The sequence below is a fragment of the Oncorhynchus masou genome, unplaced genomic scaffold (genome assembly GCF_036934945.1).
Source record: "Oncorhynchus masou masou isolate Uvic2021 unplaced genomic scaffold, UVic_Omas_1.1 unplaced_scaffold_1842, whole genome shotgun sequence".
Lineage (NCBI taxonomy): Eukaryota > Metazoa > Chordata > Actinopteri > Salmoniformes > Salmonidae > Oncorhynchus > Oncorhynchus masou.
In genome coordinates, this window is record NW_027008352.1 from 80001 (window position 1) to 90000 (window position 10000).

The following is a 10000-nucleotide window of genomic DNA, read 5'->3' on the forward strand; positions in this document are numbered from 1 at the left end:
TATATATATATATATATATATATAAATGGTATTATATAGTATATATATAAATAGTATTATATTGTATATATATATATATATAAATAGTATTTCATGTACCATCTTATCTTGTTCTTGTCTATGAATTACTGGTGTAAAGTACTAAAGTAAAAATATTTTAAAGTACTTTAAAGTACTAAAGTAAAAATACTTTAAAGTACTAAGTCGTTTTTTTTCGTATCTTTACTATTCATATTTTTGACTACTTTTACTTCATACATTTCCGCTGGCACCCAAATTTACAAAAGTAAATAAAATAAAAACAAGAAAATCATGTCATTTGGCTTAATATTAGGAATTAAAAATGATTTATACTTTTACTTTTGATACGTAAGTATAATTTAGCAATTACATTTGCTTTTGATACTTAAGTGTATTTAAAACCAAATACTTTTTATTTTTACTCAAGTAGGATTTTTCTGGGTGACTTTCACTTTTACTTGAGTCATTTTCTATTAAGTAATCTTTACTTTTACCCAAGTATGACAATTGGATACTTGTTCTCCCACTGCTTTTACTGTCTTTTATATAGACCCCAGGGAGAGTAGCTGAGACATGTGCAGTAGCTAATGGGGATCCGAATAAACTAAACTAATGTGGTGTTACGGTGTGTTACCGTGGTGATAAGGTGTTCTTAACCTCTCCCTCTCTACAGGGCCTACTGGTGGCCATCTTGTATTGTTTCGTCAACAAAGAGGTGAGTCTGAATGCCCTTTTTCCTCTCACTCCTCTCTCCCTCTCCCCCTCTCTCTCGTGTCTCTCCCTCTTATAGAATCTTAGCATTATCTGTCTTCATTTGCTTCTCTCTCTCACTCTCTCTCTCTCTCTTTCTCTCTCTCTCTTTCTCTCGCTCTCTCTTTTTTCCTCCCTCCTCTTTCCTTCTCTCTCCCTCAATCTGTTTGTTTCTCTCCAGGTCCAGTCTGAGATGTTGAAAAAGTGGAAGAGGTGGAAGCTGGGTAAAGACATCGAGGAAGAGTACCGTCATACATACAGCCACGCGCCTCACGTCAAGAGCGGCAGCATCGTCACCGGCAACCTGGCCGGTGTCCAAGACAACGGCAGCGACCCTAAAGACTCACAGTTGACCCCCGACCTCGACTACGACCCAGATCCTAACCCTGCCTCAACCTCCATCACCCCCAATGAGAGCAGTAGATTGGTGGGGTCCTGCCACCACAGGACGGATAAAACAAAGACTCAGTCCTCCCTGCAGTGTCCCTCCACACCACATGGTGGCACTAACAACTGCAGCACTCTGATGGAGGACATTTGTCTGGAGGAGAGGGCGCAGAGTTATACACACCCAGAGGAGGGCGCCGAAAGCAACTTCTGACCAACGGGGGAAGACCATCCCCGGCCTATGCATAGATTGATTGGTTGATTGATAGATTGCTAAAGAGTTCTGGTGTAGAAAGAGACAACACACCTACTGGAGGGGACCGTTAATGCACAGCAGGTCCAGATCCTATGGATTGATTGGTTGATTGGTTGGTTGATTGGTTGATTGATTGGTTGATTGGTTGGTTGATTGATTGATTGGTTGATTGGTTGATTGGTTGATTGGTTGATTGATTGGTTGGTTGATTGATTGGTTGATTGCAGGTCCAGAAGAGTTGATGGTCTGAAAATATAAAACATTTTACTGGGATTGACCACATTCCCCACTGTGTTCAGGTTGACAAGGACTACTGCTAAAGGGAAACTAGCAGGCCTGCTATCTGTGTCCATGTGTACGACCGCTAACCAAACGCTACCCTCGCTCAACAACTCCCTGGCTGTGCTCCGGGGTCTCCGCACCCCCGTCAATCATTTAAAGCGTAGGATTGGTGCAGCTTCACATTGGCTGGAGGTGATGACCCTCCATTTCCAGATGCATGTGAGGAAGTCCACACCGTGTGTCCTTGTTCTCTATTGCTACTGAGAGCTTCACTTGTCCTCTATCTTTGTGGGTGTGGCCCAAACGGTGCCATAGTCCCTATATAGTGCACTATTTTTAGACCAGGATCCTATTGTATATAGTACACTACTTTAGACCAGAGCCCTATTCCCTATATAGTGCACTACTTTAGACCAGAGCCCTATTCCCTATATAGTGCACTACTTTTGACCAGAGCCCTATTCCCTATATAGTGCACTACTTTAGACCAGAGCACTAGTCCCTATATAGTGCACTATTTTATACCAGAACCCTATTGTATATAGTACATTACTTTAGACCAGAGCCCTATTCCCTATATAGTGCACTACTTTAGACCAGAACCCTATTCCCTATATAGTGCACTACATTAGACCAGAGCCCTATTCCCTATATAGTGCACTACATTAGACCAGAGCCCTGTATAGTGCATAGGGAGCCATATGAAAGCTCAGCGCTGTGGTTCTGTATGACCCTCAGCAGCCACCGTACTTCACTGTTGACTTGCACAGTTTAGTTCAGCACGTTCCTACCAAAACCACCATGGACACGTCTTGTTGATAACATCTTGCATAACTAAACCATTCATATTATAGATCTAATCCGTGCCAAAATAAGTGACATTTACACAGATTTACAAAGATTTACACACAAACACACACACACACACGCACACACAGAGAGACACACACACACACACAGAGAGAGACACACACACACACACACAGAGAGACACACACACACACAGAGACACACACACGTTCCCACCAGAGCGTTCTATCTCTGCCCTCTCAGGACAGGACCAGATCAGAACACCCCAGAGAACAGACTCAGCTGTGGAACAACGGGACATTCCAGATTGTTGCCAGGTCTGTCTGGCATTCAGACAGACATTTCTGGAACCCCTAAGGATTATGGGACTGTGGAGGACTGGACCTCTCACTCTCTCTCTCTGAGAGGATTATGGGTGGTTTGTTTGGGTGCAATTTTTTGGGGAGTGAATATTGAGTTTCACCCTGAACTGTTGGCCCCATTTGAGTGGACAGACAGAGAAACGGACAGACTCACAGACAGAGAAACGGACAGACTCACAGACAGAGAAACGGACAGACTCACAGACAGAGAAACGGACAGACTCACAGACAGAGAAACGGACAGACTCACAGACAGAGAAACGGACAGACTCACAGACAGAGAAACAGACAGAGAAACAGACAGACTCACAGACAGAGAAACAGACAGACTCACAGACCGACTGTATAAATGTAAGATATTCATGCACCCCTCCCCCTCGTCCTCTTTTCGTTGACCCGACATATTCTGTCAGAATGTCTGTGTGGACGCTACGGACTAATGGGGATATTACAATGTCTGTCAGACTAATGGGGATATTACAATGTCTGTATGGTTGTGGACTAGGACGGACTAATGGGGATATTACAATGTCGACTACGGACTAATGGGGATATTACAATGTCTGTGTCTGTTGTGGACTAGCGTACGGACTAATGGGGATATTACAATGTCTGTATGGTTGTGGACTAGCGCTACGGACTAATGGGGATATTACAATGTCTGTGTGGTTGTGGACTAGCGCTACGGACTAATGGGGATATTACAATGTCTGTGTGGTTGTGGACTAGCGCTACGGACTAATGGGGATATTACAATGTCTGTGTGGTTGTGGACTAGCGCTACGGACTAATGGGGATATTACAATGTCTGTGTGGTTGTGGACTAGCGCTACGGACTAATGGGGATATTACAATGTCTGTGTGGTTGTGGACTAGCGCTACGGACTAATGGGGACTAATGGGGATATTACAATGTCTGTGTGGTGGACTGTGGACTAATGGGGATATTACAATGTCGACTAGCGCTCCGGACTAATGGGGATATTACAATGTCTGTGTGGTTGTGGACTAGCGCTACGGACTAATGGGGATATTACAATGTCTGTGTGGTTGTGGACTAGCGCTACGGACTAATGGGGATATTACAATGTCTGTGTGGTTGTGTGGACTAATGGGGATATTACAATGTCTGTATGGTTGTGGACTACGGACTAATGGGGATATTACAATGTCTGTGTGGTTGTGGACTAGCGCTACGGACTAATGGGGATATTACAATGTCTGTGTGGTTGTGGACTGGACTAATGGGGATATTACAATGTCTGTGTGGTTGTGGACTAGCGCTACGGACTAATGGGGATATTACAATGTCTGTGTGGTTGTGGACTAGCGCTACGGACTAATGGGGATATTACAATGTCTGTGTGGTTGTGGACTAGCGCTACGGACTAATGGGGATATTACAATGTCTGTGTGGTTGTGGGGATATTACAATGTCTGTGTGGTTGTAGCGCTACGGACTAATGGGGATATTACAATGTCTGTATGGACTTGATATTACAATGTCTGTATGGTTGTGTGAATGGGGATATTGCAATGTCTGTATGGTTGTGGACTAGCGCTACGGACTAATGGGGATATTGCAATGTCTGTGTGGTTGTGGACTAGCGCTCCGGACTAATGGGGATATTACAATGTCTGTGTGGTTGTTGACTAGTGCTGTGGATGTTTTACTCTGTGACCTCACCGTGCAGGAAAACCTCGAGATCGTAGGTCCTGGAGACACTCCTACGCTTGTGATCTACCCCAGCGTTTCTCAGACTAATCAGAGCTTGATGATGCAAAGGGCTAACACCCAATAGGCTGATCTGTCCTCACTGAACCCACGTACAGTGTGTGAGGTCGAGGGCGTCGTCATCATGAGTAGGGCCCAGAGGATTTCCTGACTACGTTAACTAACCAGGAACGACTCTGCAACCCCATTGTTACTAACTAACACCAGCTAAAGGCCTGCGCCTGTATTCACAAAGCGTCTCCTAAGTGGCGCGGTGGTCCAAGGCACTGTAGCTACAGTGCCAGAAGCATCACTACAGACACCCTGGTTCGAATCCAGGCTGTATCACCGGCTGTGATTGGGAGTCCCACAGGGGCGGTGCACAATTGGCTCGGCGTCATCTGGGGCAGGCCGTCATTGTAAATAAGAATTTGTTCTTAACTGTCTTTCCTAGTTAAATAAAAGTTTAAGAGTATGAATGCTGATCTAGGATCAGGTCCTCCCTGTCCATGTAATCTTATTTGTTATGTTCTGAAAGGCAAACCTGATTCTAGATCAGCACTCCTGCTTCTCTTCTTAGACGTTTTGAGAATACGGGCCCTGGGTCGGTCCCATGGGCAGGGTAAACTCCTGTCTCTAGCCTACTCATGACGTGATAACTCCATGATGTGTAGAATGTACATACCAAGTTCTAAAACAGAGAGGAATGAAATATGTTGTTCTGTGTTCCGTTAGAAGTCGACATGATTCGAAAAGATTCTAATGATTAAAAGAGATGACCAACTGACCATCAAGACTGTTCTCTCTTTGTGCATCCTGAAGGTCACCGTATTCTCTATCTAGTGCACTACTTTTGACTAGAACCCTATTCCTTATCTAGTGCACTACTTTTGACACAGAGCCCTATTCTCTATATAGTACACTACTTTTGACTAGAACCCTATTCCTTATATAGTGCACTACTTTTGACACAGAGCCCTATTCTCTATATAGTACACTACTTTTGACTAGAACCCTATTCCTTATATAGTGCACTACTTTTGACACAGAGCCCTATTCCCTATATAGTACACTACTTTTGACTAGAACCCTATTCCCTATATAGTACACTACTTTTGGCACAGAACCCTATTTCCTATATAGTGCACTACTTTTGGCACAGAACCCTATTCCTATATAGTGCACTACTTCTGACACAGAGCCCTATGGGCTACAGTGAAGAGGGTTCAATTTGGGACACAACCTCTGTCATCAGGTGGTTAAAACAAAGGCTTGAACACCAATCAGTTGTTTATATGTACACAAACGTATCATTCTACACAATTGTTTCACCAACCATTCACCAGTGATTGATTGACTGTTTCCTCTGAGGTCCTCATGACAACTGTTTCCTCTGAGGTCCTCATTACAACTGTTTCCTCTGAGGTCCTCATTACAACTGTTTCCTCTGAGGTCCTCATTACAACTGTTTCCCTGTTTCCTCTGAGGTCCTCATCACAACTGTTTCCTCTGAGGTCCTCATTACAACTGTTTCCTCTGAGGTCGTCATCACAACTGTTTCCTCTGAGGTCCTCATTACAACTGTTTCCTCTGAGGTCCTCATTACAACTGTTTCCTCTGAGGTCCTCATCACAACTGTTTCCTCTGAGGTCCTCATTACAACTGTTTCCTCTGAGGTCGTCATCACAACTGTTTCCTCTGAGGTCCTCATCACAACTGTTTCCTCTGAGGTCCTCATTACAACTGTTTCCTCTGAGGTCCTCATTACAACTGTTTCCTCTGAGGTCCTCATTACAACTGTTTCCTCTGAGGTCCTCATTACAACTGTTTCCTCTGAGGTCGTCATCACAACTGTTTCCTCTGAGGTCCTCATCACAACCGTTTCCTCTGAGGTCGTCATCACAACTGTTTCCTCTGAGGTCCTCATTACAACTGTTTCCTCTGAGGTCGTCATCACAACTGTTTCCTCTGAGGTCCTCATCACAACCGTTTCCTCTGAGGTCGTCATCACAACTGTTTCCTCTGAGGTCCTCATTACAACTGTTTCCTCTGAGGTCGTCATTACAACTGTTTCCTCTGAGGTCCTTATTACAACTGTTTCCTCTGAGGTCCTCATTACAACTGTTTCCTCTGAGGTCCTCATCACAACTGTTTCCTCTGAGGTCCTCATCACAACTGTTTCCTCTGAGGTCCTCATTACAACTGTTTCCTCTGAGGTCCTCATTACAACTGTTTCCTCTGAGGTCCTCATCACAACTGTTTCCTCTGAGGTCCTCATCACAATGCTATGATAATGATCTCAATGTGGTGGAAGGGAAACCTGCTTCATTCTTTCTACGTGTCAGCGGTTGACTTCATCTGAAGAGGAAGACGAGCAGGAATTTATTACACACTGGCTGATTCAGCGTCGCTTCCGCTTCATTTCAACGACTTTGAGCCGACGTGGAATAGACGTGGAATAGACGTGGAATAGACGTTGAATAGACGTGAAATAGACGTGGAATAGACGTGGAATAGACGTGGAATAGACGTTGAATAGACGTGAAATAGACGTGGAATAGACGTGGAATAGACGTGGAATAGACGTGGAATAGACGTGGAATAGACGTGGAATAGACGTTGAATAGACGTTGTATTATCACGTATCATCATCATTACCATGTTGTTCAGCAATCTGTCCTTTGTAGCCGTTGGCAGCTAGCTGCCTCTATTACCACTGTACTGCCAAGGAGAAACCAAGAGACAAGACAGACCATGAATCCAATTTGTCAACGTCAATATTTTCCAGGAAAGAAGAAAGAAAGAAAATAACTTGGCATTTCCAAAGAGCACGTTGTGACGCGTGCTGACAATCTCACTGATGACACCTTAGAACACGTTGTGACGCGTGCTGACAATCTCTCTGGTGACACCTTAGAACACGTTGTGACAATCTCTCTGGTGACACCTTAGAACACGTTGTGACAATCTCACTGGTGACACCTTAGAACACGTTGTGACAATCTCTCTGGTGACACCTTAGAACACGTTGTGACAATCTCTCTGGTGACACCTTAGAACACGTTGTGACAATCTCACTGGTGACACCTTAGAACACGTTGTGACAATCTCTCTGGTGACACCTTAGAACACGTTGTGACAATCTCACTGGTGACACCTTAGAACACGTTGTGACAATTCACTGATGACACCTTAGAACACGTTGTGACGCGTGCTGACAATCTCACTGGTGACACCTTAGAACACGTTGTGACGCGTGCTGACAATCTCACTGGTGACACCTTAGAACACGCTGTGACAATCTCACTGGTGACACCTTAGAACACGTTGTGACAATCTCACTGGTGACACCTTAGAACACGTTGTGACAATCTCACTGATGACACCTTAGAACACGTTGTGACAATCTCACTGGTGACACCTTAGAACACGTTGTGACAATCTCAATGGTGACACCTTAGAACACGTTGTGACGCGTGCTGACAATCTCTCTGGTGACACCTTAGAACACGTTGTGACAATCTCACTGGTGACACCTTAGAACACGTTGTGACGCGTGCTGACAATCTCACTGGTGACACCTTAGAACACGTTGTGACAATCTCACTGGTGACACCTTAGAACACGTTGTGACAATCTCACTGGTGACACCTTAGAACACGTTGTGACAATCTCACTGGTGACACCTTTACGTTGTGACAATCTCACTGGTGACACCTTAGAAAACGTTGTGACAATCTCACTGGTGACACCTTAGAACACGTTGTGACAATCTCACTGGTGACACCTTAGAACACGTTGTGACAATCTCAATGGTCTAGAACATAATGCTGACAATCTCACTGGTGACACCTTAGAACACGTTGTGACAATCTCACTGGTGACACCTTAGAACACGTTGTGACAATCTCTCTGGTGACACCTTAGAACAGTTGCTGACAACGTGTTCTGTGACACCTTAGAATCATGGCGTGCTGACAATCTCACTGATGACACCTTAGAACACGTTGTGACAATCTCACTGGTGACACCTTAGAACACGTTGGCGCGTGCTGACAATCTCACTGATGACACCTTAGAACACGTTGTGACAATCTCACTGATGACACCTTAGAACACGTTGTGACGCGTGCTGACAATCTCACTGGTGACACCTTAGAACACGTTGTGACAATCTCACTGATGACACCTTAGAGCAGTGACAGACAGTGTCGTTATGGACCCAAAATCCTCTCCAAACTTCAGAGGAATGACAGCATTCTAACCTAATAGCACTTCAATCTGACTCCATATCAGGTGTCTATAAATGCGAGAAGCCCTGTTTGTCTCTGGCGGCTCTAGCCAGGGAGGAAGCCGGGCATCACCAGTCTCAGAGACTATAATGTACAGCTGTCTGAAATAAACCCTCATGACATTAACAATGTCTACATACTACGGGCTGATTATGACGTCATGGCTGTGTGTTCTCCTGTATTCCGAGCTGCAGTAGTTGCTATGTGTTCTGTCTGTGCATTATGACATCATGGCTGTGTGTTCTCCTGTATTCCGAGCTGCAGTAGTTGCTATGTGTTCTGTCTGTGCATTATGACATCATGGCTGTGTGTTCTCCTGTATTCCGAGCTGCAGTAGTTGCTATGTGTTCTGTCTGTGCATTATGACGTCATGGCTGTGTGTTCTCCTGTATTCCGAGCTGCAGTAGTTGCTATGTGTTCTGTCTGTGCATTATGACATCATGGCTGTGTGTTCTCCTGTATTCCGAGCTGCAGTAGTTGCTATGTGTTTTGTCTGTGCATTATGACGTCATGGCTGTGTGTTCTCCTGTATTCCGAGCTGCAGTAGTTGCTATGTGTTCTGTCTGTGCATTATGACATCATGGCTGTGTGTTCTCCTGTATTCCGAGCTGCAGTAGTTGCTATGTGTTCTGTCTGTGCATTATGACATCATGGCTGTGTGTTCTCCTGTATTCCGAGCTGCAGTAGTTGCTATGTGTTCTGTCTGTGCATTATGACATCATGGCTGTGTGTTCTCCTGTATTCCGAGCTGCAGTAGTTGCTATGTGTTCTGTCTGTGCGTTATGACGTCATGGCTGTGTGTTCTGTTGTGAATCAGACAGTAGTTAATGAGCCCAGAGTGTTGTTGTTTGAGCTTTTAAGGCCTGATTAATCCACTGCTTCTTATCTGGGCTCTGCCACTCTGCTCTGTTTCAACATTGAAACAAGACCCCATTCATCTTAAACCACATGTGTACCCTGTTCACAGACGCGCACACACAAGCACACACAAACACACACACTCACACACAGTCCATCCATCTGGAGCTGTATGTATTCAGTGTTCACAGGGCTTCTTCAGTGTTCAGCTGAAGTTCAACTGATTTCAACTGATGACCAACACTTTGGATAACCCCACATTTCCAGG

At 44.6% G+C, this 10000-nt stretch overlaps 1 long non-coding RNA gene and 1 pseudogene across 2 annotated transcripts in view; both read left to right on the forward strand.

The window, feature by feature from the left end:
- Window positions 1–3288, forward strand: part of LOC135532366 (glucagon receptor-like) — a 57624-nt pseudogene extending 54336 nt beyond the window's left edge.
- The window catches only part of LOC135532367 (uncharacterized), a 44240-nt gene that overhangs the window by 21941 nt on the left and 12299 nt on the right, over window positions 1–10000 (forward strand). Inside the window, exon 1 of one of the 2 annotated variants that reach the window (XR_010454339.1) lies at window positions 8673–9999. The exons of the other annotated variant lie outside the window; for it this stretch is intronic. This is a non-coding gene — a long non-coding RNA (uncharacterized LOC135532367). Of the gene's footprint in view, window positions 1–8672; window position 10000 lie in introns of those variants that run through there. 2 annotated transcript variants of the gene reach the window in all.